At 57.1% G+C, this 27693-nt stretch overlaps 1 long non-coding RNA gene across 1 annotated transcript; it reads left to right on the top strand.

Annotated features, from left to right (window-relative positions):
- The first annotated feature begins 16354 nt into the window (after nucleotides 1-16354).
- Nucleotides 16355-22212, top strand: LOC139277127 (uncharacterized). The gene is made up of 3 exons (XR_011596040.1): nucleotides 16355-16441; nucleotides 16903-16994; nucleotides 22137-22212. It is a non-coding gene; the product is annotated as an uncharacterized lncRNA (long non-coding RNA).
- The last annotated feature ends 5481 nt before the right edge of the window (nucleotides 22213-27693 follow it).

Here is a 27693-nt window from a genome sequence, read left to right on the forward strand (position 1 = left end):
GAGATAGGGAGGGGTGTAGGGGCTGGAGGAGGTTACAGAGATAGGGAGGGGTGTCGGGGCTGGAGAGGGTTACAGAGATAGGGAGGAGTGTAGGGCTGGAGGAGGTTACAGAGATAGGGAGGGGTGTAGGACTGGAGGGGGTTACAGAGATAGGGAGGGGTGTAGGGGCTGGAGGAGGTTACAGAGATAGGGAGGGGTGTAGGGGCTGGAGGAGGTTATAGAAATAGGGAGGAGTGCAGGACTGGAGAAGGTTACAGAAATAGGGAGGGGTTTAGGACTGTAGGAGGTTACAGAGATAGGGAGGGATGTAGGGGCTGGAGGAGGTTACAGGTAGGGAGGTGTGTAGGGGCTGGAGGAGGTTACAGAGATAGGGAGAGGTGTAGGACTGGAGGGGGTTACAGAGATAGGGAGGGGTGTAGGGGCTGGAGGAGATTACAGAGATAGGGAGGGGTGTAGGGGCTGGAGGAGGTTACAGAGATAGGGAGGGGTGTAGGGGCTGGAGGAGGTTACAGAGATAGGGAGGGGTGTAGGGGCTGGAGGAGGTTACAGAGATAGGGAGGAGTGTAGGGCTGAAGGAGGTTACAGAGATATAAGAGCATAAGAACATAAGAAATAGAAGCATGAGTGGGCCATACGGCCCCTCGAGCCTGCTCCACCATTCAATAAGTTCATGGCTGATCTGATAATGGACTCAGCTCCACTTCCCCGCCCGCTCCCCATAACCCTTTACTCCCTTATCGCTCAAAAATCTGTCTATCTCCGCCTTAGATATATTCAATGACCCAGCCCCCACAGCTCTCTGGGGCAGAGAATTCCACAGATTTACAACCCTCTGAGAGAAGAAATTCCTCCTCATCTCAGTCTCAGAATAAGGGGGTCACCCATTTAGAACTATGTCCCCTAGTTTTAGATTCCCTCATGACTGGAAATATCCTCTCTGCATCCACCTTGTCGAGCCCCCTCATTATCTTATACTTTTCAATAAGATCACCTCTCATTCTTCTGAACTCCAATGTGTTATAGGCCCAACCTACTCAACCTATCTTCATAAATCAACCCCCTCATCTCCGGAATCAACCTAGTGAACCTTCTCTGAACAGCCTCCATTGTAGGTATATCCTTTCTTAAATACGGAGACCAAAACTGTATGCAGTACTCCAGGTGTGGCCTCACCAATACCCTGTACAGTTGTAGCAGGACTTCTCTGCTTTTATACTCTATCCCCCTTCCAATAAAGGCCAACATTCCATTTGCCTTCCTGATTACTTGCTGTACCTACATACTAACTTTTTGTGTTTCATGCACAAGGACCCCCAGGTCCCTCTGTACTGCAGCACTTTGCAATTTTTCTCCATTTAAATTATAATTTGCTTTTCTGTTATTTCTGCCAAAGTGGATAACCTCACATTTTCCCACATTATTCTCCATCTGCCAAATTTTTGCCCACTGACATTTTTGTGTCCTCACAATTTGCTCTCCCACCCATCTTTGTATCATCAGCAAACTTGGCTATATTACACTCGGTCCTTTCATCCAAGTCATTAATATAGATTGTAAATAGTTGAGGCCCCAGCACTGATCCCTGCGACACCCCACTAGTTACTGTTTGCCAACCAGAAAATGACCCATTTATCCCGATTCTCTGTTCTCTGTTAGTTAGCCAATCCTCTGTCCATGCTAATATATTACTCCCAACCCCGTGAACTTTTATCTTGTGCAGTAACCTTTTATGTGGCACCTTGTCAAATGCCTTCTGGAAATCTAAATACACCACATCCACTGGTTCCCCTTTATCTACCCTGGGGAGGGGGCGAGGCCCTGTTTTTGATGTCACCGAAGGGCAGCATATAGATGAGAAATAGGAGGGGCCAAGGATAGATCCTTGGGGAACACCAGAGGTAACGATGTGGGGGCGGGAAGAGAAGTCGTTGCAGGAGATTCTCTGGCTACGATGAGATGGATAAGAATGGAACCAGGCGAGTGCAGTCCCACCCAGCTGGGCGATGGTGGAGAGGCGTTGGAGGAGGATGGGGAGAGGTCAACCGTGTCAAACACTGCAGACAGGTCGAGAAGGACGTATGGAATAGTTTACTGTGGTCACAGTCACAAAGGATGACATTGTGAGTTTGCTGAGAGCTGTTTCAGTGCTGTGGCGGGGGACACACCGGATTGGAGGGATTCAGATGGAGTTGTGGGAAAGGTGGACCTTGCTGTAACTTCCAGGGATACGCCATTTACACAGTGAGGGGGCCGGAGAATCTGCAGAAATTCAACACAAGCTTTATTTCAGTGCCGCACTGTCGGAGGGGCAGTACTGAGGGAGTGCCGCACTGTCGGAGGGGCAGTACTGAGGGAGTGCTGCACTGTCGGAGGGGCAGTACTGAGGGAGTGCCGCACTGTCGGAGGGGCAGTACTGAGGGAGTGCCGCACTGTCGGAGGGACAGTACTGAGGGAGTGCTGCACTGTCGGAGGGGCAGTACTGAGGGAGTGCCGCACTGTCGGAGGGGCAGTACTGAGGGAGTGCTGCACTGTCGGAGGTGCTGTCTTTCAGATGAGATGTTGAACCGAGGCCCCGTCTGCCCCCTCAGGTGGACGTAAAATATCCCACAGCCGCTATTTTGAAGAAGAGCAGGACAATTCTCCCAACGTCCTGAGTATTTATTCCTCAGCCAACATCACTAAAACACATAATGTGGTGATTTATGTCAGACATTTACTGCCTTGGCGGACTGTTGCAGAGCCGTGTGTTTGAAGTATAGGAAAGAGTCTGTGTCTCGTGAAACTGGGCCCAACAACAGTCCGCCTCTTTGGGAGATGGGCGAGAATCCTGGAAAAATACTGAGTGCCAGCCTTGCTCAGATACTGGTCTTATTGTTGGTCAGGTTGCACTTCAGTAAATATTTATATCTGGTCTGCAGTGAGTCAGGGTTTGATCCATTCACCGTGGTTGCTGCCCTGCTCTGAGCTGTAGCACTGGGCACCGCTGTGGGACCGATGTTCCAACCGTGGCAAAACGCCGGAGAATCCGGCTCACCCGTGCTGCAACCAGGAACTCGATCCGCGCTCCACCCGCAAAAAGGACACGAGTCGGCCAGCACTTAAACATCGCTCCGTCTCACTGCCCCTCGTGTCCCATCACACGCTCAAACCGTCTGACGCCCCATCTCTCCGACCATCAAACCTTGCCCCCCGCCCTCGCCTCTCCCCCCCCGGATCCCTACTCCATTCCTGCATTTTGCATTTAAAGAGATGTCAGTCTTATTTTGATCTAGAATTGCACAGAGTCTCACAGCACAGAAGGAGGCCATTCTGGTCAATCTCCCCTGCACCCTCTCCCAGGCCCCGACATCCCTCCCAAAGTGTTCATTCTCCACACCAGCCTTCTCCCCTCCTACTACCTCTTCCTGCCCTCCCCTTCCCCCTCGTGTGTGTAGGACACCTCCCCATACATCAGTCCATGCTCTGCACAGAGCAGCAAGTTCCGCATTCTCCGCACTGTGTGGGGTGGGACAGGAGGGGGTGAAGGGAAGCTGTTGCTGGCCGGTCCCGGAGAGGGAGTCTGTCCATAGTGCTGCTCCATTGTTCTCTCCCCCGTTCCAAACAGTCAATTTCAATTCACCTTCAAAGAAAACGATTATATCAAAAGCTGATATCAGTAAAAGCTGTCAGACTGTCATTAAAGACCCAACTGGTTGACTCGGGCCCTTTGGGGAGGAAAACTTGCCACCAACAGAGAGCATGGCCACCAATGGAGCGATTATAATCAGGGATGCTCGATCTCGGGTGGGGGGGGGGGGTGCAGGAGATTACAGAGATAGGGAGGGGCGAGGCCAGGGAGGGATTTGAAAACAAGGATGAGAATTTTGAAATCGAGGCGTTGCTTAACCGGGAGCCAGTATAGGTCAGCGAGCACAGGGGAGATGGGTGAGCATGACTGGGTGCGAGTTAGGACACAGGACAGTGAGCACAGGGGGTGATGGGTGAGCGGGACTCGGTGCGAGTTAGGACATGGGGCAGTGAGCACAGGGGGTGATGGGTGAGCGGGACTGGGTGAGAGTTAGGACACGGGGCAGTGAGCACAGGGGGTGATGGGTGAGTGGGACTGGGTGTGAGTTAGGACACGGGGTCAGTGAGCACAGAGGGTGATGGGTGAGTGGGACTCGGTGCGAGTTAGGACACGGGGGCACCGAGCACAGGGGGTGATGGGTGAGTGGGACTCGGTGCGAGTTAGGACACGGGGGCACCGAGCACAGGGGGTGATGGGTGAGTGGGACTCGGTGCGAGTTAGGACATGGGGCAGTGAGCACAGGGGGTGATGGGTGAGCGGGACTGGGTGAGAGTTAGGACACGGGGCAGTGAGCACAGGGGGTGATGGGTGAGTGGGACTCGGTGCGAGTTAGGACACGGGGCAGTGAGCACAGGGGGTGATGGGTGAGTGGGACTCGGTGCGAGTTAGGACACGGGGGCACCGAGCACAGGGGGTGATGGGTGAGTGGGACTCGGTGTGAGTTAGGACACGGAGCAGTGAGCACAGGGGGGGATGGGTGAGTGGGACACAGTGCGAGTTAGGACACGGGGCAGTGAGCACAGGGGGGGATGGGTGAGCGGGACTGGGTGCGAGTTAGGACACGGGGTCAGCGAGCACAGTGGGTGATGGGTGAGCGGGACTCGGTGCGAGTTAGGACACAGGACAGTGAGCACAGGGGGTGATGGGTGAGCGGGACTGGGTGCGAGTTAGGACACGGGGTCAGCGAGCACAGTGGGTGATGGGTGAGCGGGACTCGGTGCGAGTTAGGACACAGGACAGTGAGCACAGGGGGTGATGGGTGAGCGGGACTCGGTGCGAGTTCGGACAGGGGCAGTGAGCACAGGGGGTGATGGGTGAGCGGGACTGGGTGAGAGTTAGGACACGGGGCAGTGAGCACAGGGGGTGATGGGTGAGTGGGACTGGGTGTGAGTTAGGACACGGGGTCAGTGAGCACAGAGGGTGATGGGTGAGTGGGACTCGGTGCGAGTTAGGACACGGGGCAGTGAGCACAGGGGGTGATGGGTGAGTGGGACTGGGTGTGAGTTAGGACACGGGGCAGTGAGCACAGGGGGTGATGGGTGAGTGGGACTGGGTGCGAGTTAGGACACTGGGCACAAGGGGTGATGGGTGAGTGGGACTCAGTGCGAGTTAGGACACGGGGCACAGGGGGTGATGGGTGAGTGGGACTGGGTGCGAGTTAGGACACGGGTCAGCGAGCACAGGGGGTGATGGGTGAGTGGGACTGGGTGCGAGTTAGGACACGGGGCACAGGGGGTGATGGGTGAGTGGGACTGGGTGCGAGTTAGGACACGGGTCAGCGAGCACAGGGGGTGATGGGTGAGTGGGACTGGGTGTGAGTTAGGACACGGGGCAGTGAGCACAGGGGGTGATGGGTGAGCGGGACTCGGTGCGAGTTAGGACATGGGGCAGTGAGCACAGGGGGTGATGGGTGAGCGGGACTGGGTGAGAGTTAGGACACGGGGGTGAGAGTTAGGACACGGGGCAGTGAGCACAGGGGGTGATGGGTGAGTGGGACTGGGTGTGAGTTAGGACACGGGGTCAGTGAGCACAGAGGGTGATGGGTGAGTGGGACTCGGTGCGAGTTAGGACACGGGGGCACCGAGCACAGGGGGTGATGGGTGAGTGGGACTCGGTGTGAGTTAGGACACGGAGCAGTGAGCACAGGGGGGATGGGTGAGTGGGAATGGGTGTGAGTTAGGACACGGGGCAGTGAGCACAGGGGGTGATGGGTGAGTGGGACACAGTGCGAGTTAGGACACGGGGCAGTGAGCACAGGGGGGGATGGGTGAGTGGGACTGGGTGAGAGTTAGGACACGGGGCACAAGGGGTGATGGGTGAGTGGGACTCAGTGCGAGTTAGGACACGGGGCACAGGGGGTGATGGGTGAGTGGGACTGGGTGCGAGTTAGGACACGGGTCAGCGAGCACAGGGGGTGATGGGTGAGTGGGACTGGGTGCGAGTTAGGACACGGGGCACAGGGGGTGATGGGTGAGTGGGACTGGGTGCGAGTTAGGACACGGGTCAGCGAGCACAGGGGGTGATGGGTGAGTGGGACTGGGTGCGAGTTAGGACACGGGGCACAGGGGGTGATGGGTGAGTGGGACTGGGTGCGAGTTAGGACACGGGTCAGCGAGCACAGGGGGTGATGGGTGAGTGGGACTGGGTGTGAGTTAGGACACGGGGCAGTGAGCACAGGGGGTGATGGGTGAGTGGGACTCAGTGCGAGTTAGGACACGGGGCAGCGAGCACAGGGGGTGATGGGTGAGTGGGACTGGGTGTGAGTTAGGACACGGGGTCAGTGAGCACAGGGGGTGATGGGTGAGTGGGACTGGGTGCGAGTTAGGACACGGGGCAGTGAGCACAGGGGGTGATGGGTGAGTGGGACTCGGTGCGAGATAGGACACGGGCTGCTGAGTTTTGAATCACCTCTAGTTTACGTCAGGTAGAATGTGGGAGGCCAGCCAGGAGTGCGTTGCAATAGTCAAGTCTGGAGGTAACAGAGGCAGGGATGAGGGTTTCAGCGGCGGATGAGCTGAGGCAGGAGTGGAGACAGGCGATGTTACGGAGGGGGAGATAGGCGGACATAGTTATGGCGTGGTATGTGGTCGGAAGCTCATTTCGGGGTCAAATATGACACCAAGGTTGAGGATAGTCTGGTTCAGCCTCAGAAAAATGTTAGGGAGAGGGATGGATTCAGTAGCTAGGGAACAGAGTTTGTGGTGGGGACCGAAAACAATGGCTTTGGTCTAATCTACAGGGCTGCGGGGGAGTGGGACTGGCTGGGGTGCTCTTGCAGAGAGCCAGCACGGGCTCAACGGGCCGAATGGCCTCCTGTGCTGTAACCATTGAATGATTTCCAATATTTAATTCATCCAGTCTGGGCCTATATGTGACTCCAGTCTCACACCAACGTGGGTGACTCTTAACTGCCCTCTGAAGTGGGTTCGCAGCTCCCTCGGTTGTATCAAACTGCTGCAGTGGTTCAAAAAGGCACACCTCCCAAACCCGCGACCTCTACCCCCTAGAAAGGACAAGGGCAGCAGGCGCCTGGGAACACCACCACCTCCACGTTCCCCTCCCAGTCACACACCATCCTGACGTAGAAATATATCGGCTGTTCCTTCATCGTCGCTGGGTCACAATCCTGGAACTCCCTCCCTAACAGCACTGTGGGAGCACCTTCACCACACGGACTGCAGCGGTTCAAGAAGGCGGCTCACCACCACCTTCTCAAGGGGCAGTTAGGGATGGGCAATAAATGCTGGGCCACATACCAGAAGAATGAACTTGAAATGTAATGTGGGACAGAGGCACCCGGGGCAGTGCTGCATAGGCCTGATACCAGGATGTGTATCCCCTGCCCCAGGGTAACTCTGGGCCTCCCCTGCCCCAGGGTATCTCTGGGCCTCCCCTGCCCCAGGGTAACTCTGGGCCCCCCGTGCCCCAGGGTAACTCTGGGCCCCCCGTGCCCCAGGGTAACTCTGGGCCTCCCCTGCCCCAGGGTAACTCTGGGCCTCCCCTGCCCCAGGGTAACTCTGGGCCTCCCCTGCCCCAGGGTAACTCTGGGCCTCCCCTGCCCCAGGGTAACTCTGGGCCTCCCCTGCCCCAGGGTAACTCTGGGCCTCCCCTGCCCCAGGGTAACTCTGGGCCTCCCCTGCCCCGGTGTGTTGATCATTGCTGGGCCAGTGCAGACACATGCTGGGCCATGTGCTGAGTTAGCTGGTCTGCTGAATGTGGTGATGGCCAGGGTCCCCTGGGCCCTGCTGTGATGTGTGGGCAGGATGCTGACTCCCAGGGACTCTGTTCCATGTGTGTGATGTTCGCTCGCACTCTGCCCGAGCTCACAACTCTTGGGCGGACACTTGTGGAATGGGGAGACAGTAGGGGTCTGCAGTTGCTCATCACCCTGCAGGACGATGGGGAACGAGCAGGAGGGAGGGAGATTCAATACATCGCTCTTTCACAAGCCGGCAACTGTTGCCCTGCTGTGCTGAGATTCCTTGTTAAACATTGGCCAGGGCACTGGGAGAACTCGCCTGCTCTTCAAATAGTGGTCTGGCTTAACGATAAAAGCTTCTGAGACCAAGGGGTTTATGTATTATTCCAGTTTTACATTAATGAGGATTGACTTCCGAGTGTTGCTCAGGATTGTGTGAGGACGAGGAAGAGAAGATGAAAGGTACTGGATATATTAAAGCCAGTGTTGATTTAAATAGGAGGATTTCCTTTTAATCTATTTTTTGAATGAATGTTTGTGCTGATCAGAAAGGGATATTAGTGTTGGGAGTTCTAAGCTCCACGTGCACAGAGCACTGACGCCCTCCACACTAACTCTCCGAGCAAGGCGAGGGGCACCTGGCTAAAAGGATTCAAGTACAAGGACCGGTTGCATAGACTAGGCTTATAGTCGCTCGAGGATAGACGATTAAAGGGCGATCTAATCGAGGTGTTTAAGATGCTTAAAGGATTTGATTGGGTCGATCGAGAGAAACTATTACCTCTGGTGGGGGAGTCCGGAGCAAGGGGCAGGGCCTTAACATTCGAGCCCGGCCGTTCAGGGTGATGTCAGGAAGCATTTCTTCTCGCAAAGGGTGGTGGGAATCTGGCACTCCCTCCCACAAAAGGCTGTGGAGGCTGTGGGGGTGGGGAGCAGGACAACCCAACATTTCAGAACAGCGATTGGTAGATTTTTGTTGGGTAAGGTTAAGATACAGATCAGCCAAGATCTCACTGAATAGCAGGACGTGCTCGAGGGGCTGAGACTGAGACCAAAGCTGGAGTGTTAGTTGTCGGCCCGTGAGTGACAGGCTGTCGCCCGGTTAGGTCTGTATTCCCATAACCCCACACAGGAGCAAAGCAATAAAGGGCTTTGGATTGGCATTGGACGCACTCGGGTGTGTGAACATTGCCCCTCCCTGACCCGCCTCAGCCCATCCCTCATCCAGGCCTTTGTTACCTGCAGATATTCCAACCCACTCCTGGCCAGCCTCCTATCAAATGATCATATTACATGGCAGAGCAGGCTCAAGGGGCCGAATGGCCTACTCCTGCTAATTCTTACCACCTTCCACCCACCGTAAATTTCAACTGATCCAAACCTCTCCTGCCCGAGTCCTAACTCGCACCGAGTCCCGCTCACCATCGCCCCTGTGCTCGCTGATCTACATTGGCTCCCGGTTCAGCAACACCTTAAGTTTAATATTCTAATCCTTGTTTACAAATCCCTCCATGGCCCTCGCCCCTCCCTATCTCTGTAATCTCCTCCAGCCCCACAACCCCCCGAGATCTCTGCGCTCCTCTAATTCTGCCCTCTTGAGCATCCCTGATTATAATCGCTCCACCATCGGTGGCCGTGCCTTCTGTTGCCTGGGCTCCAAGCTCTGGAACTCCCTCCCTAAACCTCTCCACCTCTCTCCCATTAGATGCTCCTTAACGGCCATCTCTTTGAACAAGTTTTTAGTCACCCCTCAGTAATTCTTTAGCTGGGAGTCGCTTGCTGTCTGATTTACGCTCCTGTGAAGCGCATGGGACGTTTTCCGACATTAAATGTGTGATAAGAACATAAGAAATAGGAACAGGAGTCGGCCACCTGGCCCCTCGAGCCTGCTCCGCCATTCAATACGATCATGGCTGATCTGATCATGCACTCCGCTCCACTTCCCTGCCCACTCCCCATAACCCTTAATGCCTTATCGCTCAAAAATCTGTCTATCTCCGCCTTAAATATATTCAATGACCCAGCCTCCACAGCTCTCTGGAGCAGAGAATTCCACAGATTTACAACCCTCTGAGAGAAGAAATTCCTCCTCTTCTCAGTTTTAAATGGGTGGCCCCTTATTCTGAGACTGTCTCCTAGTTTTAGTTGCCCCTATGAGTGGAAATATCCTCTCTGCATCCACCTTGTCGAGCCCCCTCATTATCTTATATGTTTCAATAAGATCACCTCTCATTCTTCTGAACTCCAATGTGTATAGACCCAACCTACTCAACCTTTCTTCATAAGTCAACCCCCTCATCTCCGGAATCAACCTAGTGAACCTTTTCTCTGAACGACCTCCAATGTAGGTATATCCTTCTTTAAATACGGAGACCAAAACTGTACGCAGTACTCCAGGTGTGGCCTCACCAATACCCTGTACAGTTGTAGCAGGACTTCTCTGCTTTTATACTCTATCCCCCTTACAATAAAGGCCAACATTCCATTTGCCTTCCTGATTACTTGCTGTACCTGCGTACTCACGTTTTGTGTTTCATGCACAAGGACCCCCAGGTCCCTCTGTACAGCAGCACTTTGCAATTTTTCTCCATTTAAATTATAATTTGCTTTTTTATTATTTCTGCCAAAGTGGATAACTTCACATTTTCCCACATTACACTCCATCTGCCAAATCTTTGCCCACTCATTTAGCCTGTCTATATCCCTTTGCAGATTTTTTGTGTCCTCCTCACAATTTTCTTTCCCACCCATCTTTGTATCATCAGCAAACTTGGCTACATTACACTCGGTCCCTTCATCCAAGTCATTAATATAGATTGTAAATAGTTGGGGTCCCAGCACTGATCCCTGCGGCACCCCACTAGTTACTGTTTGCCAACCAGAAAATGACCCATTTATCCCGACTCTCTGTTTTCTGTTAGTTAGCCAATCCTCTATCCATGCTAATATATTACCCCCAACCCTGTGAACTTTTATCTTGTGCAGTAACCTTTTATGTGGCACCTTATCAAATGCTTTCTGGAAATCCAAATACACCACATCCACTGGTTCCCCCTTATCCACCCTGCTCGTTACATCCTCAAAGAGCTCCAGCACATTTGTTGAACGTGATTTCCCTTTCACCAATCCACGCTGACTGCCTTTTCCAACTGTAAATGCAAACTGTTGTTGAATTTGACAGAAGTGAACATCAGATAAAAATAAATCCAATTAGAATGAGCTGAAGACAAAGTGACACATGGGCGATGTACCGGGCTGTGATAAACTCACTCCCTACTGCGCTGTGGAGCTCAGGGGGGTTAAAATCCCAGTCTGTGCTAAAAGAGGAATCTAACGGCTTGGAGTTATTTAAACTCTAAATTCAACCTCAGAAACCAGAAATAACGTTTAAGGGAAAACCCTGTAATCGGGACATTTTTGAGTAAATGGCGACAGAAGGTTGGGGTTACCGTCTGACTCTGAGCAACTTGGCATTTTGAGGTTCCCTGTCCCTATTACAGGAGGGATACGGGGGGGGGGGTAGGCAGTGATACTGGGGGCGGGTACCTGGGGGTGTGCAGGGGGCTACTGGGGGGAGGGGAGGGATATGGGGGGAAAGGGATATGCCATGCTTCCCCCCCCCCCCCCCCCATGGGCCTGTCAGTCTGCCCCCCAGGTCTCGCTCCCTCAGACTGTGAATAATGTAGATAAAATGGTCGGCGGCTGAGCCAAGATATAACTGGGCCCAGGTGCACAGGCTGCTCGTGGAATGTGTTGCCCAGCTGTAAGAGAGAATCCATTCCCTCCTCCAGCCCTTTCACTGCTGGGGGAGTGTTTGAGACGCAGCGAACCCTCGCAACCAACACCGCGTGCTCCCCGAGACCGTTGACTGTCCGGGCTCCCAGACCACTGACCACTCTGGGCCAGACTCCCAGACCGCTGACCTCTCGGTGCCAGACTCCCAGACCGCTGACCTCTCGGGGCCAGACTCCCAGATCACTGACCACTCTGGGCCAGACTCCCAGACCGCTGACCTCTCGGGGCCAGACTCCCAGAACACTGACCACTCTGGGCCAGACTCCCAGACCACTGACCACTCTGGGCCGGGCTCCCAGACCACTGACCACTCTGGGCCGGGCTCCCAGACCACTGACCACTCTGGGCCAGACTCCCAGACCGCTGACCTCTCGGGGCCAGACTCCCAGAACACTGACCACTCTGGGCCAGACTCCCAGACCACTGACCACTCTGGGCCGGGCTCCCAGACCACTGACCTCTCGGGGCCAGACTCCCAGAACACTGACCACTCTGGGCCAGACTCCCAGACCACTGACCACTCTGGGCCGGGCTCCCAGACCACTGACCACTCTGGGCCAGACTCCCAGACCGCTGACCTCTCGGGGCCAGACTCCCAGACCGCTGACCTCTCTGGGCCAGACTCCCAGACCACTGACCTCTCTGGGCCGGGCTCCCAGACCACTGACCACTCTGGGCCGGGCTCCCAGACCACTGACCACTCTGGGCCGGGCTCCCAGACCACTGACCACTCTGGGCCAGACTCCCAGACCGCTGACCTCTCGGGGCCAGGCTCCCAGACCGCTGACCTCTCTGGGCCAGGCTCCCAGACCACTGACCACTCTGGGCCAGACTCCCAGACCACTGACCTCTCGGGGCCAGACTCCCAGAACACTGACCACTCTGGGCCAGACTCCCAGACCACTGACCACTCTGGGCCGGGCTCCCAGACCACTGACCACTCTGGGCCAGACTCCCAGACCGCTGACCTCTCGGGGCCAGACTCCCAGACCGCTGACCTCTCTGGGCCAGACTCCCAGACCACTGACCTCTCTGGGCCAGGCTCCCAGACCACTGACCGCTCTGGCCAGGCTCCCTGACTTGCCCACTTGGGCAGCAGTGCCAAAGACTCAAAGCGATATTCCAATTTATATCATTCTGACTTTCTGTTTGTGTGTCTCTTATTCTCTCTCCCCTTCAGCTGGGACTCTGGCGGCTGGGCGATCGCTGGCTCGGTCTCGCTCAGATGGCCACAGGCAGTGTCCGTGGGGCCAGCCCACTGTCCAGCAGCCCCTGTCGGATGTCTCGGTGTGAGCTCTAGGTTTGGATCAGACTCATTTTGTGAGTCCAGAATGGGCACTCGCGGAGGGTGCTGAAGGCTGTACGTGGCTAATCCCGGGGGGAGGGGGCACTCAATAACAAAGTAACACCTCAACAGTGTCGCTGAATCTCACAGCACAGGAGGCCATTCGGCCCATTGTGTCCATACTGTCTCTGTGACCGAGCGATCCCATCAGTCCCACTCCCCCCGCTCTTTCCCCACAGCCCAGCACATTGTCCACTTCAACTATTTATCCAATTCCCGGTTTGAAAGTTACGATTGAATCTGCTCCCACCGCCCTTTCAGGCAGCACGTTCCCGATCACAATAACTCGCTGCGTAAACACATTCTCCCCCTCTGGTTCCATCGCCGATTATCGTCAATCCGTGTCCCTCTGGTCACCCAGCCTCCTGCCCCTGGGAACAGTCTCTCCCCATTCACTCCATCAAAACCCCCCATAATATTCAACAACACTATCAAATCTCCTTTAACATTCTCTGCTTTAGCAAGGACGATAATTTACCTTTCTGTAATATGCAGGATATATATTACAGCCCTGGAAAACACACTTTGTTCTGTGAGAGACAACGGGAAGGAAATGTAAATGTGAATTGAAACACAAAATACTGTAAACACACAGCTGGGTGGTCAGCCCATGAAAGAGCCGGACTTGTGTTTTAGACGGATGGGGGAGGGTGGGGGGGTTGTCGGAGGGGACTGGGGGTCGGAGGGGGCCCGGGGGGGGGGGGGGGGTTGGAGGGGGCCCAGGGGGGGGGGGTCGGAGGGGGCCCGGGGGGGGGGGGTTTCCAATGGTTGCTTTTTATTTTAACAATTGTCTTCTCCAGTAAAGTCAGTAAAGTTCCTTTATGTAATGTTGCTCTCTCTCCACAATAATCCCCTGGGCTTGTTGAAACGCCCTCTCTCGTGCAATGACCTTTAACCTCGAGGGCAGTACAGGTCAGAGAATCATTTTATATCCTGCCTTTACACGGTCAAAACGCTTTACAGCCAATGAAGTACTTTTGGAAGTGTAGCCTGTGGGAAACTCACAGCAAGCTCCCACAAACAGCAATGGAATAATCACCAGATGATCTGTTTTAGTTATTTAGTTGGTGGATAAAATTTGCCAGGACACCAGCGAGATTTCCCCTGTTCTTTTTCGGATAGTGGCCGTGGAATCTTTTATGTCCACTTGAGAGGGCAGATGGAACCTCGGTTTAACACTTGATCTGAAGTACTGTCCCTCCGACAGTGCAGCGTTCCCTCAGTACTGTCCCTCCGACAGTGCAGCGCTCCCTCAGTACAGCTCCTCCGACAGTGCGGGGCTCCCTCAGTACTGTCCCTCCGACAGTGCAGCGCTCCCTCAGTACAGCCCCTCCGACAGTGCGGGGCTCCCTCAGTACTGTCCCTCCGACAGTGCAGCGCTCCCTCAGTACTGTCCCTCCGACAGTGCAGCGCTCCCTCAGTACTGTCCCTCCGACAGTGCAGCACTCCCTCAGTACTGTCCCTCCGACAGTGCAGCGCTCCCTCAGTACTGTCCCTCCGACAGTGCAGCGCTCCCTCAGTACTGTCCCTCCGACATTGCAGCGCTCCCTCAGTACTGTCCCTCCGACAGTGCAGCGCTCCCTCAGTACTGTCCCTCCGACAGTGCAGCACTCCCTCAGTACTGCCCCTCCGACAGTGCGGCACTCCCTCAGTACTGTCCCTCCGACAGTACTGTCCCTCCGACAGTGCAGCACTCCCTCAGTACTGCCCCTCCGACAGTGCAGCACTCCCTCAGTACTGTCCCTCCGACAGTGCAGCGCTCCCTCAGTACTGCCCCTCCGACAGTGCAGCACTCCCTCAGTACTGTCCCTCCGACAGTGCAGCACTCCCTCAGTACTGTCCCTCCGACAGTGCGGCGCTCCCTCAGTACTGTCCCTCCGACAGTGCAGCACTCCCTCAGTACTGTCCCTCCGACAGTGCAGCACTCGCTCAGTACTGTCCCTCCGACAGTGCAACACTCCCTCAGTACTGTCCCTCCGACAGTGCAGTACTCCCTCAGCACTGCCCCTCCGACAGTGCCGCACTCCCTCAGCACTGCACTGGAGTATCAGCCTGGATTTTTGTGCTCGAGTCCCTGGAGTGGATCTTGAAACTACCACCTTCTGACTCGGGCGAGAGAGCGTGCTGCCCACTGAGACAAGGTTGGCACTGATAGTTGTGATTCCATCGAGGTGTGTGTGCCATCAATGATACGATGGTGGAGAAATGGTTGTTGATGGTTGAGTGGATTGAGGCAGGAGTGAAGGAGCAGGGGGTGTTGTGTGATGAGGTGGCTGGGCAGAGCCCATGGAGGGAGTTGAATGAACATCACACTGCTGTCGGAGGGACAGTACTGAGGGAGCCCCGCACTGTCGGCTACGTATCAGAAAATGGTGGCTACGTTTTGAGAGTCAGAGGGTTGAAACCTCACTGAACGGTCGTGTGGTGAGACAGTCAGTGTCTGCATTGTGTCCACAGTCCGTGCGTTAACAGCTTCTCTTCCTGACAATACGGTAATCTTCAGATTATTCGCTCTGCGATCAGCTCTACACAAATACAACCATCTGAACAAGGCAGTTATGTCTGTAATAGTCTATGAATGACTCCACGAGGTCTAGTATTGTAGTTGAGCTGTGACCTTAGTCCCATTTATTGTAACTCCAGAGTGAGGCACAGCATGGTGGGCAGCCTTTTATACTGGGCCCTGCACACCTGGGCAGGTGACCCTCAGGTCTCCCACCGCAGTGCCCTCTGGTGGCACACCTTATGTGACTATACAGTTAGTATACATGGTCTTTTTCATGTATGTAGACCATGTGCTTCGACAACAAATACATTTCCAGGCCCTCACACACTGGCTCAGTGAGGGCCTCGCACAGACTTAAAAACAACAGCAGCAACACTCAGAAAAGGCCGAATACCTGCACAACTTGGCTGTACCTGCATCTCTGGCCACTGGTTACAATCCAGCCCAGGGCAGGTACAGGGGGTTAGATACAGAGTAAAGCTCCCTCTACACTGTCCCATCAAACACTCTCAGGGCAGGTACAGCACGGGTTAGATACAGAGTAAAGCTCCCTCTACACTGTCCCATCAAACACTCCCAGGGCAGGTACAGGGGGTTAGATACAGAGTAAAGCTCCCTCTACACTGTCCCATCAAACACTCCCAGGGCAGGTACAGGGGGTTAGATACAGAGTAAAGCTCCCTCTACACTGTCCCATCAAACACTCCCAGGGCAGGTACAGGGGGTTAGATACAGAGTAAAGCTCCCTCTACACTGTCCCATCAAACACTCCCAGGACAGGTACAGGGGGTTAGATACAGAGTAAAGCTCCCTCTACACTGTCCCATCAAACACTCCCAGGGCAGGTACAGGGGGTTAGATACAGAGTAAAGCTCCCTCTACATTCTCAATGTCAGTGATTTATAAAAGTGATAATTAAAGAGATTGTATATATTTTTGTTCAGGTGCTACAAAAGAAATCGGTTCGGCTCTGACCAGGATGTGTATGAGGCATCGGAGCATTGAGTCACGGCTCAAGCACCTCACCGCGTGAGTGTATTGTACATCCTCCTCGCTTTCCACAACAAGCCTTTCTCGCTCTCTCTCTCATTCTCTCGCCCGCACTCTCCCTCCCTCTCCCTCTCCCTCTCTTCCCTCTTTCTCGCCCCCTCTCTCTCGTTCCCTCTCCCCCTCTCTCTCGTTCCCTCTCCCCCTCTCTCTCGCTCCCTCTCCCCCTCTCTCTCGCTCCCTCTCCCCCTCTCTCTCGCTCCCTCTCCCCCTCTCTCTCGTTCCCTCTCCCCCTCTCTCTCGCTCCCTCTCCCCCTCTCTCTTGCTCCCTCTCCCCCTCTCTCTTGCTCCCTCTCCCCCTCTCTCTCTCTCCCTCTCCCCCTCTCTCTCTCTCCCTCTCCCCCTCCCTCTCTCTCGCGCTCCATCCCTTGCTCTCGCTCTCGCCCTCTCTGAGTAACCCTTTGCTCACCAAGTTATTTTACTTTGTTACTCTCCCCTTGCAGTGCTTTGACCGACAGTTTGATAAACCCTCTGGAGGGTCGGATCGAGGAGTGGAAGAAAATCGCCAACCAGCTGGACAAGGACCATGCCAAAGGTAACTCATCCTGTGCCAGTCTCTCCCTCACCGAGGGTCGGTGTCCTGCTGATCCAGGTCCTGTCCCCCCCTCCCTCTGTCCCTCTGTCCCCCTCTCCCCCCTCCCCTCTCCCCCTCTCCCCCCCCCTCCCCCTCTTCCCCCTCTCCCCCCCTCCCCCTCTCCCCCCCTCTCTCTCTCCCCCTCTCCCCCCCTCTCTCTCCCCCCTCTCTCTCCCCCCCCTCCCCCTCTCCCCCCCTCTCTCTCTCCCCCTCTCCCTCCCCTCCCTCTGCCAGGGAAGTGGAGCTGAGTCCATGATCAGATCAGCCATGATCTTTATTGAATGGCGGAGCAGGCTCGAGGGGCCGTATGGTCTACTCCTGTTCCTATTTCTTATGTTCTTATGTCTCTCCGTCTCTCCGCCCTCTCCCCCCCCTCGCTCGCTCTCTGTCCCCCCCCTCGCTCGCTCTCTGTCCCCCCCCTCGCTCGCTCTCTGTCCCCCCCCCTCGCTCGCTCTCTGCCCCCCCCCTCGCTCGCTCTCTGTCCCCCCCCTCGCTCGCTCTCTGTCCCCCCCCTCGCTCGCTCTCTGTCCCCCCCCTCGCTCGCTCTCTGTCCCCCCCCTCGCTCGCTCTCTGTCCCCCCCCCTCGCTCGCTCTCTGCCCCCCCCCTCGCTCGCTCTCTGTCCCCCCCCCTCGCTCGCTCTCTGTCCCCCCCCTCGCTCTCTGTTCCCCCCCCTCGCTCTCTGTTCCCCCCCCTCGCTCTCTGTTCCCCCCCCTCGCTCGCTCTCTGTCCCCCCCCTCGCTCGCTCTCTGTCCCCCCCCCTCGCTCGCTCTCTGTCCCCCCCTCGCTCTCTGTTCCCCCCCTCGCTCTCTGTCCCCCCCCTCGCTCGCTCTCTGTCCCCCCCCTCGCTCGCTCTCTGTCCCCCCCTCGCTCGCTGTCCCCCCCCTCGCTCTCTGTCCCCCCCCCTCGCTCGCTCTCTGTCCCCCCCCTCGCTCGCTCTCTGTCCCCCCCCTCGCTCGCTCTCTGTCCCCCCCTCGCTCGCTCTCTGTCCCCCCCTCGCTCGCTCTCTGTCTCCCCCCCCCCCTCGCTCGCTCTCTGTCCCCCCCCCTCGCTCGCTCTCTGTCCCCCCCCCTCGCTCGCTCTCTGTCCCCCCCCCTCGCTCGCTCTCTGTCCCCCCCCCCCTCGCTCGCTCTCTGTCCCCCCCCTCGCTCGCTCTCTGTCCCCCCCCCTCGCTCGCTCTCTGTCCCCCCCCCTCGCTCGCTCTCTGTCCCCCCCCCCTCGCTCGCTCTCTGTCCCCCCCCCCCTCGCTCGCTCTCTGTCCCCCCCCTCGCTCGCTCTCTGTCCCCCCCCCTCGCTCGCTCTCTGTCCCCCCCCTCGCTCGCTCTCTGTCCCCCCCCTCGCTCGCTCTCTGTCCCCCCCCCTCGCTCGCTCTCTGTCCCCCCCCTCGCTCGCTCTCTGTCCCCCCCTCGCTCGCTCTCTGTCCCCCCCTCGCTCGCTCTCTGTCCCCCCCCTCGCTCGCTCTCTGTCCCCCCCCCTCGCTCGCTCTCTGTCCCCCCCCCTCGCTCGCTCTCTGTCCCCCCCCCCCTCGCTCGCTCTCTGTCCCCCCCCTCCCTCTCCCACCTCGCCAGGTACCTGGGCTGATCACACTGGTTGTGCCGTTCGCAACAACGGACCAGCTGGGAGCAAACAGGGAGGGTGGGGATGAGGAGGGGGCGATGCTGAGTGTTTGCTCGTTTTTTAGTGAGATTCTTTATAAACTGGCCAACGATTCTGTTACAATGCTGAGGTAAAATGTGCCCCCTGTTGTAGGCCTGACCCAAGACCAAAGAAATAAAAGTAGCCAATAAGACAAACAGAGAGGGGGCAGTGTAGACCCCGGTGTGGGGGCAGTGTAGGCCTCAGTGTGGGGGCAGTGTAGACCCCGGTGTGGGGGCAGTGTAGACCCCGGTGTGGGGGCAGTGTAGGCCCCGGTGTGGGGGCAGTGTAGGCCCCGGTGTGGGGGCAGTGTAGGCCCCGGTGTGGGGGCAGTGTAGACCCCGGTGTGGGGGCAGTGTAGACCCCCCTGTGTGGGGGCAGTGTAGGCCCCGGTGTGGGGGCAGTGTAGACCCCGGTGTGGGGGCAGTGTAGACCCCGGTGTGGGGGCAGTGTAGGCCCCGGTGTGGGGGCAGTGTAGGCCCCGGTGTGGGGGCAGTGTGGGGGCAGTGTAGGCCCCGCTGTGGGGGCAGTGTAGGCCCCGGTGTGGGGGCAGTGTAGACCCCGGTGTGGGGGCAGTGTAGGCCCCGGTGTAGGGGCAGTGTAGACCCCGGTGTGGGGGCAGTGTAGACCCCGGTGTGGGGGCAGTGTAGGCCCCGGTGTGGGGGCAGTGTGGGGGCAGTGTAGGCCCCGGTGTGGGGGCAGTGTGGGGGCAGTGTAGACCCCGGTGTGGGGGCAGTGTAGACCCCCCTGTGTAGGCCCCGGTGTGGGGGCAGTGTAGGCCCCGGTGTGGGGGCAGTGTAGACCCCGGTGTGGGGGCAGTGTAAGCCCCGGTGTGGGGGCAGTGTCGACCCCCACTGTGGGGGCAGTGTAGGCCCCGGTGTGGGGGCAGTGTAGACCCTGGTGTGGGGGCAGTGTAGGCCCCGGTGTGGGGGCAGTGTAGGCCCCGGTGTGGGGGCAGTGTAGGCCCCGGTGTGGGGGCAGTGTAGGCCCCGGTGTGGGGGCAGTGTAGGCCCCGGTGTGGGGGCAGTGTAGGCCCCGGTGTGGGGGCAGTGTAGACCCCGGTGTGGGGGCAGTGTAGGCCCCGGTGTGGGGGCAGTGTAAGCCCCGGTGTGGGGGCAGTGTAGACCCCGGTGTGGGGGCAGTGTAGACCCCGGTGTGGGGGCAGTGTAGACCCCGGTGTGGGGGCAGTGTAGGCCCCGGTGTGGGGGCAGTGTAGGCCCCGGTGTGGGGGCAGTGGGGGCAGTGTAAGCCCCGGTGTGGGGGCAGTGTAGGCCCCTGTGGGGACAGTGTAGGCCCCGGTGTGGGGGCAGTGTAGACCCCGGTGTGGGGGCAGTGTAGACCCCGGTGTGGGGGCAGTGTAGACCCCGGTGTGGGGGCAGTGTAAGCCCCGGTGTGGGGGCAGCGTAGACCCCGGTGTGGGGGCAGTGTAGACCCCGGTGTGGGGGCAGTGTAAGCCCCGGTGTGGGGGCAGTGTAGACCCCGGTGTGGGGGCAGTGTAGACCCCGGTGTGGGGGCAGTGTAGACCCCGGTGTGGGGGCAGTGTAGGCCCCGGTGTGGGGGCAGTGTAGGCCCCGGTGTGGGGGCAGTGTGGGGGCAGTGTAGGCCCCGCTGTGGGGGCAGTGTAGGCCCCGGTGTGGGGGCAGTGTAGACCCCGGTGTGGGGGCAGTGTAGGCCCCGGTGTGGGGGCAGTGTAGGCCCCGGTGTGGGGGCAGTGTAGGCCCCGGTGTGGGGGCAGTGTAGGCCCCGGTGTGGGGGCAGTGTAGACCCCGGTGTGGGGGCAGTGTAGACCGCGGTGTGGGGGCAGTGTAGACCGCGGTGTGGGGGCAGTGTAGGCCCCGGTGTGGGGGCAGTGTGGGGGCAGTGTAGACCCCGGTGTGGGGGCAGTGTAGACCCCCCTGTGTGGGGGCAGTGTAGACCCCGGTGTGGGGGCAGTGTAGACCCCGGTGTGGGGGCAGTGTAAGCCCCGGTGTGGGGGCAGTGTCGACCCCCACTGTGGGGGCAGTGTAGGCCCCGGTGTGGGGGCAGTGTAGACCCCGGTGTGGGGGCAGTGTAGGCCCCGGTGTGGGGGCAGTGTAGGCCCCGGTGTGGGGGCAGTGTAGGCCCCGGTGTGGGGGCAGTGTAGGCCCCGGTGTGGGGGCAGTGTAGGCCCCGGTGTGGGGGCAGTGTAGGCCCCGGTGTGGGGGCAGTGTAGGCCCCGGTGTGGGGGCAGTGTAGGCCCCGGTGTGGGGGCAGTGTAGGCCCCGGTGTGGGGGCAGTGTAGGCCCCGGTGTGGGGGCAGTGTAGACCCCGGTGTGGGGGCAGTGTAGGCCCCGGTGTGGAGGCAGTGTAGGCCCCGGTGTGGGGGCAGTGGGGGCAGTGTAAGCCCTGGTGTGGGGGCAGTGTAGGCCCCTGTGGGGGCATTGTAGGCCCCGGTGTGGGGGCAGTGTAGACCCCGGTGTGGGGGCAGTGTAGACCCCGGTGTGGGGGCAGTGTAGACCCCGGTGTGGGGGCAGTGTAAGCCCCGGTGTGGGGGCAGCGTAGACCCCGGTGTGGGGGCAGCGTAGACCCCGGTGTGGGGGCAGCGTAGACCCCGGTGTGGGGGCAGTGTAAGCCCCGGTGTGGGGGCAGTGTAGACCCCGGTGTGGGGGCAGTGTGCGGGGAGGTTGACTGAGTACCATACAGTTGTTCCCCATGTCGTGAATTGGGTCAGTTTCCCTTGTATCAGATTGGGTTAATAGGGTATTTTGTGCCCTCCATTGTTCCTGAAGTTTCATGATAGAGCAGGAGGGAAAACTGATGTGTGGCCACTCACTGGCACAACTAGGTACCAGAAGTATCTTATATCCTCAGAGTCTCGGCAAAATATTGTTGGGCCTGCCAGTATGTGGGGCGGGACTGAGGGCTGGTCTGGTCTCCCTTCCCCGGGACAGGCAGCCTATTCCCGCCTGCCAGCCATTCCCCAGTCTCCGCTGTCTGTCCCTCAGCTCATATCACACCCGATATTCCTGAGGGCCGTGTGGTGTGAAGCTGTGGCCAACACAACGACCCGGTCCCGGCCCCGGCCCCGGTCCCGGTCCCGGCCCCGGTCCCGGCCCCGGCCCCAGCCCCGGCCCCAGTCCCAGCCCCAGCCCCAGCCCCAGTCCCAGCCCCAGTCCCAGCCCCAGCCCCAGCCCCAGCCCCAGTCCCAGTCCCAGCCCCAGTCCCAGCCCCAGCCCCAGCCCCAGCCCCAGCCCGCCCAGTGTTGTGTACAAATCTGATTAAATGCAGGTTGGAGCAAGTGATTGGTTAAAGCTGCTCCCAGGATGTTGGTGCAAAACTGTGTTGTGGGGACAGGTCATGGCAAGGGGTCACAGTTCACCGGGTGGATGTGAAATGTCACGACACGAACTGATTGGTATTTAACCAGACTCCATTGCTGCTCTCTCCGATTCTCGTCACTTTAAACCCTCTCATTAACGGGGCCTCCATCGGTCTCCCTTTAATCTTCGCAGAATACAAGAAAGCTCGACAGGAGATTAAGAAGAAATCGTCTGACACTCTGAAACTGCAAAAGAAAGTAAAGAAAGGTTTGTGACTTTTAATCTAGAATTGGAAAGTCTGCGTTTGCCAAGCCCAAGGTATCCAATCCCCATCGATCGATCGAGGTATCCAATCCCATCCATCGATCGAGCTATCCAATCCCCATCCATCGATCGAGGTATCCAATCCCATCCATCGATCGAGCTATCCAATCCCCATCCATCGATCGAGGTATCCAATCCCATCCATCGATCGAGCTATCCAATCCCCATCCATCGATCGAGCTATCCAATCCCCATCCATCGATCGAGCTATCCAATCCCCATCCATCGATCGAGCTATCCAATCCCCATCCATCCATCGAGCTATCCAATCCCCATCCATCGATCACAATGAAACGGTCGGACTCGGGAGAGTGCAGACGCTGCACACGTCCCACGTTGAACTTTGCCCTCCCCGTACACTGACCATTCTCAGCATGTCGTGCACTCGGTGAGTGGGGTTTGAGTGAAGTTGTTTTTGTGTCCGTGATTGCAACAGATGTTTGCTTCCACCCGGTTAATCAATGATTTACTGCTGACTGCAAATTGCAAATTTCCCCAATCATCTGGGCTCTGCCTCCGGCCCATGATCAATAGAGAGGTACAGAGACTTGCATTTCTGTAGCACCTTTCACCACCTCAGTACGTCCCAAAGCGCTTTACAGCCACTGAAGTACTTTTTGACTTTGTAGTCACTGTTGTAATGTGGGAAACGCAGCAGCAATTTGATAATGATCAGATGATTTTTTTTAAAGAATGTTGATGGAGAGATAAATATTGGCCCAGAACACCAGAGAGAACTTCCCGGTCCCTCCGACAGTGCGGCGCTCCCTCAGTACCGCCCCTCCGACAGTGCGGCACTCCCTCAGTACCGCCCCTCCGACAGTGCGGCGCTCCCTCAGTACTGCCCCTCTGACAGTGCGGCACTCCCTCAGTACTGCCCCTCCGACAGTGCGGCACTCCCTCAGTACTGCCCCTCCGACAGTGCGGCACTCCCTCAGTACTGCACTGAGAGAATCAGCTTAGATTTTTGTGCACAGGGCTGTGGAGTATTGACCCATGACCTTCTGACTCAGGCACGAGAGCTACCCACTGAGCCTCGGCCGACTGTAGAGGAGAGAGATATTGCTTCAGCCAAAAATACAAACCGGTGTGGGAAGTATGGGGATGAATATAATATATTTTGTAATTGTATAACTGAAGGACAAGGGCAGCAGGTCCATGGGAACACCATCACCTCCACGTTCCCCTCCCAGTCACACACCATCCTGACTGGGAAATATATCGGCCGTTCCTTCATCGTCGCTGGGTCAATATCCTGGAACTCCCTCCCTAACAGCACTGTGGGAGCACCTTCACTACACGGACTGCAGCGGTTCAAGAAGGCGGCTCACCACCACCTTCTCAAGGGGCAATTAGGGATGGGCAATAAATGCCAGCCTTGCCAGCGACGCCCACATCCCAGGAATGATTGAATAAAAAATGAGAATATGGAGATTTTGTGATGGAAAGAATTAAAAACACTTGCATTGAAGCAAATCCTGTCAATGTAACGGTGGGAGGTGGTGTGAATAACCGGGTACAAGCGGCAATGCAAGGACCCACCTCTTTGGTAAACAGCATCTGAAGGCTATCCATCTCCCAGTCTCAGGATTTGCGATATTTGTATCCGAGCCGTCGTCAGGGAATACGCCCACAGCATCTCCGGATCAGCACCGCACGAAACATGACTTTATTCCCTGAAATATATTCACCGCCATTACAAGTAAGATTCCAGAGTACATAATTCCCGGAGAATCCCTGACGTTCCTTCACTCGTTGGGCTCTGTTTAGGCAGCTGATGATTGGTGGGGCAGCGATTGGTGCACTGGAATTGGTCTCTGAGCCCCTGGTCTGAGGGAGCGGGCGGTTGGGTAAACCCTTCTCCAAGGGTCCCTGCCGAAAGAGGCAGGTGGCGTCTGTGTATTCATATTCACGGCGATTGATCGGACCTATTGGATGCACTGCCTCTTGAACGGTCATTGACGGGGTTGTTGCAGGGCGAGGGGGGGCACTAGGCGAGGGGGGGCACTGGGCGAGGGGGGCACTGGGGGTCAATCACCCGTGGGAAGTGGGTGCAGGATGAGTTGTTAGCTGCAGAATTCAATGTTGGAGATTGACAGAGAGCCTGTTTGTGGCTCTCACTCAGACAGGAAGTTGCTCTAATTGAATCTGAACGATTCCTTAAAGGGTTACTGACCTAAAGTTGTGGCCATTGAGCATCAGAATCAATAACTGGGGTTTGGGGGTAGCTGATGGTCAAGAGCCGTTTATGGAGGAGCAAAATGAATTGAAGTGTTTAAGTGGATAGCGCGATGTGGTGGATGAGGGAGAATTCCGTGGACTCTCGCATCTATCGCGGGCTGGGACTAACGCTGGGGCAGAATGCCCAGGCTCTGGTTCCGCTTCACAGTCATTCGATGAAAGTAATTCTCAGAACACATCGAACAAACGCAAAGTCAGAGACATCGGTCCTGAAACCTGCGGACTTTAGAAAGAAAGACTTGTATTTATATAGCGCCTTTCACAACCTCAGACATCACAAAGCGCTTCACAGCCAATGAAGTACTTTTGGGGTGTAGTCACTGTTGTAATGTGGGAAACACGGCAACCAATTTGCGCACAGCAAGCTCCCACACACAGCAATGTGAAAATGACCAGATAATCTGTTTGTGATGTTGGTTAAGGGATAAATATTTGCCCTGGGGAGAGCTCCCTGCTCTTCCAAATAGTGCCCTGGACACAGTTAGCGTGTCACACGCGGGCAGTCAGCAATCTGCGCCTGTGGGAAGCTGAGGGAACTCTGGGGGAGGGTCGGGGGGAGTGAGGACGAGGGGTGGGGGGGAGAGAGAGAGGTTGAGGGGGGAGGGGGTTGAGGGGGGGGGGAGGGGGTTGAGGGGAGGGGAGGGTTGGGGTGGAGGGGTTGAGGGGGAGGGGAGGGGGTGGAGGGGAGGGGAGGGGGTTGAGGAGGGGAGGGGGTGGAGGGGAGGAGGGAGGGGGAGGAGGGGAGGGGGGTGGAGGGGAGGGGAGGGGGTGGAGGGGAGGGGAGGGGGTGGCGGGGAGGAGGGAGGGGTTGAGGGGGAGGGGGTGGGATGGAGGGGAGGAGGGAGGGGTTGAGGGGGAGGGGGAGGGGAGGGGAGGGGGGTGGAGGGGAGGGGAGGGGGTGGAGGGGAGGAGGGAGGGGTTGAGGGGGAGGGGAGGGGGGTGGAGGGGAGGGGAGGGGGTGGAGGGGAGGGGAGATGGTGGAGGGGAGGGGAGGGGTTGAGGGGAGGGAGCTGTAGAAGCAGGCGAGGGGTTTTATGATTGAGTGGGGAGCAGGTATTGTTGGTGAAGGGGATTGGGGGTTGGGCGATGAGCTCAGTGCCTCCAATATCTCCATCGTGGGCCGAAGCCTTTATTTGCGAGCGAAGGCTCAACTGTTTCTCTTTGAAAAATCGGTTATAAAAATAAGATGTTTTCTTCTGTTTGTAAGCTTCCTTTCTGACTGGGTCTGTGAGCGAGTGCGCGCGGGGCAGATCTTGGCTGCAGGTTGCGTCCTGTCGCTCAGTACAGTCACTCACTTCAACATGTTTCCGTGGTTCCACCGAGAGCAGTGGAAAGGATGAGCGATGTGTTACTGGTTGACCACGGGAATTGGAAAATTCTCCTTCGGGGGGATGAGAATCAGATATTCCCCCCCACCCCCCGTCTCCCTCTTTTCCTTCCAGACTGAGAACATTAACTCAGTTTAAGTCGAGCCTTGTGGTGGAGCTCTGGATTGCTGCCAGCAGCAACAAAGTTCCTGTTCCTGGCCGAGTGCTGAGGGATGATAGTAAACTTTGATATTTACTCTGTGCCCCACCCAATCTCTCCCTCCTCTTGTGGTGACTCACTGGGCACAGCGCGAGGATCTCAGCAAGGCACGATATTCAGAGGCTTCCACACATGCTCGCGTTAAAGATCCCACGGCCGCTATTCGAAGAAGAGCTGGGGCGTTCTCCCCGGTATCCCGGGCCCCAACATCACAAACAGATTATCTGCTCACTTTCACCTGGCTCTGTGGGAGCTTGCTGTGCACAAATTACCTGCTGCCTTTCCCATGTTACAACAATTACTTCAAACAGAAAGTAAAGCGCTTTGGGACATCCTGAGGTTATGAAAGGCGCTATATAAACGCAAGGTTGTTTTTGCTTTCAGCAGTAGTTGCTCATTAGGAGCAGGTTGCCATGGCAATCAGCTGTTGTCGACCATCCATCAGACCCAGGACCTGCTGTGGGTCAGAGGAGCGGAGTGGGTCAGTGCTGTTCCACAGTCGGGCCCAGACACTGGGGAGGGCGAGATGTCTGTCAATGCCAGCTTCCCTCAGTGGGTCGCGGTTGTGGGTTCAAGCCCCACAGCAAGACTTGGAACCTGAGGAGGTTAGAGTGCAGAAGGGGACAATCCTTCCCACAGCCACCAGTACAGGTGATCGATCGTCTTCTCTCTGTCCAGGCCAGCAGTGTCGGCAGAATGTTTGATCGAGGGCCCACAACTCAGTCCCTTCTCAGCGGGAGTCCACTCCCGCACCGGTTCCAGCACGCCTCGCTGGTCTTTGATCAGGAACAGCGGCCCAGCCTCATCTCCATCTCCCACTGAGGCACATCCAGTCTGCACAGCTCAAAACCTGAGACACCAGGGTGAGCATAGTGAACTGTGTAACACCAGGGTGGAATACTGGGGATGTCAGTAATGCAGCGCTCCCTCAGTACTGCCCCTCCGACAGTGCGGCGCTCCCTCAGTACTGCCCCTCCGACAGTGCGGCGCTCCCCCAGTACTGTCCCTCCGACAGTGCGGCACTCCCTCAGTACTGCCCTCCGACAGTGCAGCACTCCCTCAGTACTACCCCTCCAACAGTGCAGGGCTCCCTCAGTACTGCACTGGGAGTGTCAGCCTGGAGTTTGTGCTCAAGTCTCTGTAGTGGGACTTGAACCCACGACCTAGTGACTCTGAGGCGAGGGTGCTGCCCACTGAGCCACAGATGACACCAAACCGGCCCGTGTTGGAAAGGCTTCAATAGTCTGTCCCGAACCCAGACTGCCTTGGTGTGTGATTGAGATTTGCTCTCAATGTGGAGATCAAAGACTTTGGGTAAAATGTGTTTTGATATTTCCCCAAGTAAAGTCATTGAGTTCGGAAAAGGTCGCACATTAATGAGAGAAACCTTCACAAAGAGCAAAGAGGAGCTGAGCAGAGAGCGCTGTGTAACCAGACCCGGCTTATTGTGGCTGTGCTGTCACACGATTCTCACTCAACTGGTGGAACAGGGCCAGTCGCTTCGAGCACAGCTGACCCCAAACTCCGCCGGCTTATAGATTAACTCTTAAACTGCTGGAGCTTGAAAGACTACTTTTCAGGAACTTGCATTATACAACACCTTTCGTGACCTCTGGTTCAAGACCCATCCCAGAAGTTTGAGCATAAACTCCAGGCT

This window comes from Pristiophorus japonicus, chromosome 12 (genome assembly GCF_044704955.1).
Source record: "Pristiophorus japonicus isolate sPriJap1 chromosome 12, sPriJap1.hap1, whole genome shotgun sequence".
In the NCBI taxonomy this organism is placed as follows: domain Eukaryota; kingdom Metazoa; phylum Chordata; class Chondrichthyes; family Pristiophoridae; genus Pristiophorus; species Pristiophorus japonicus.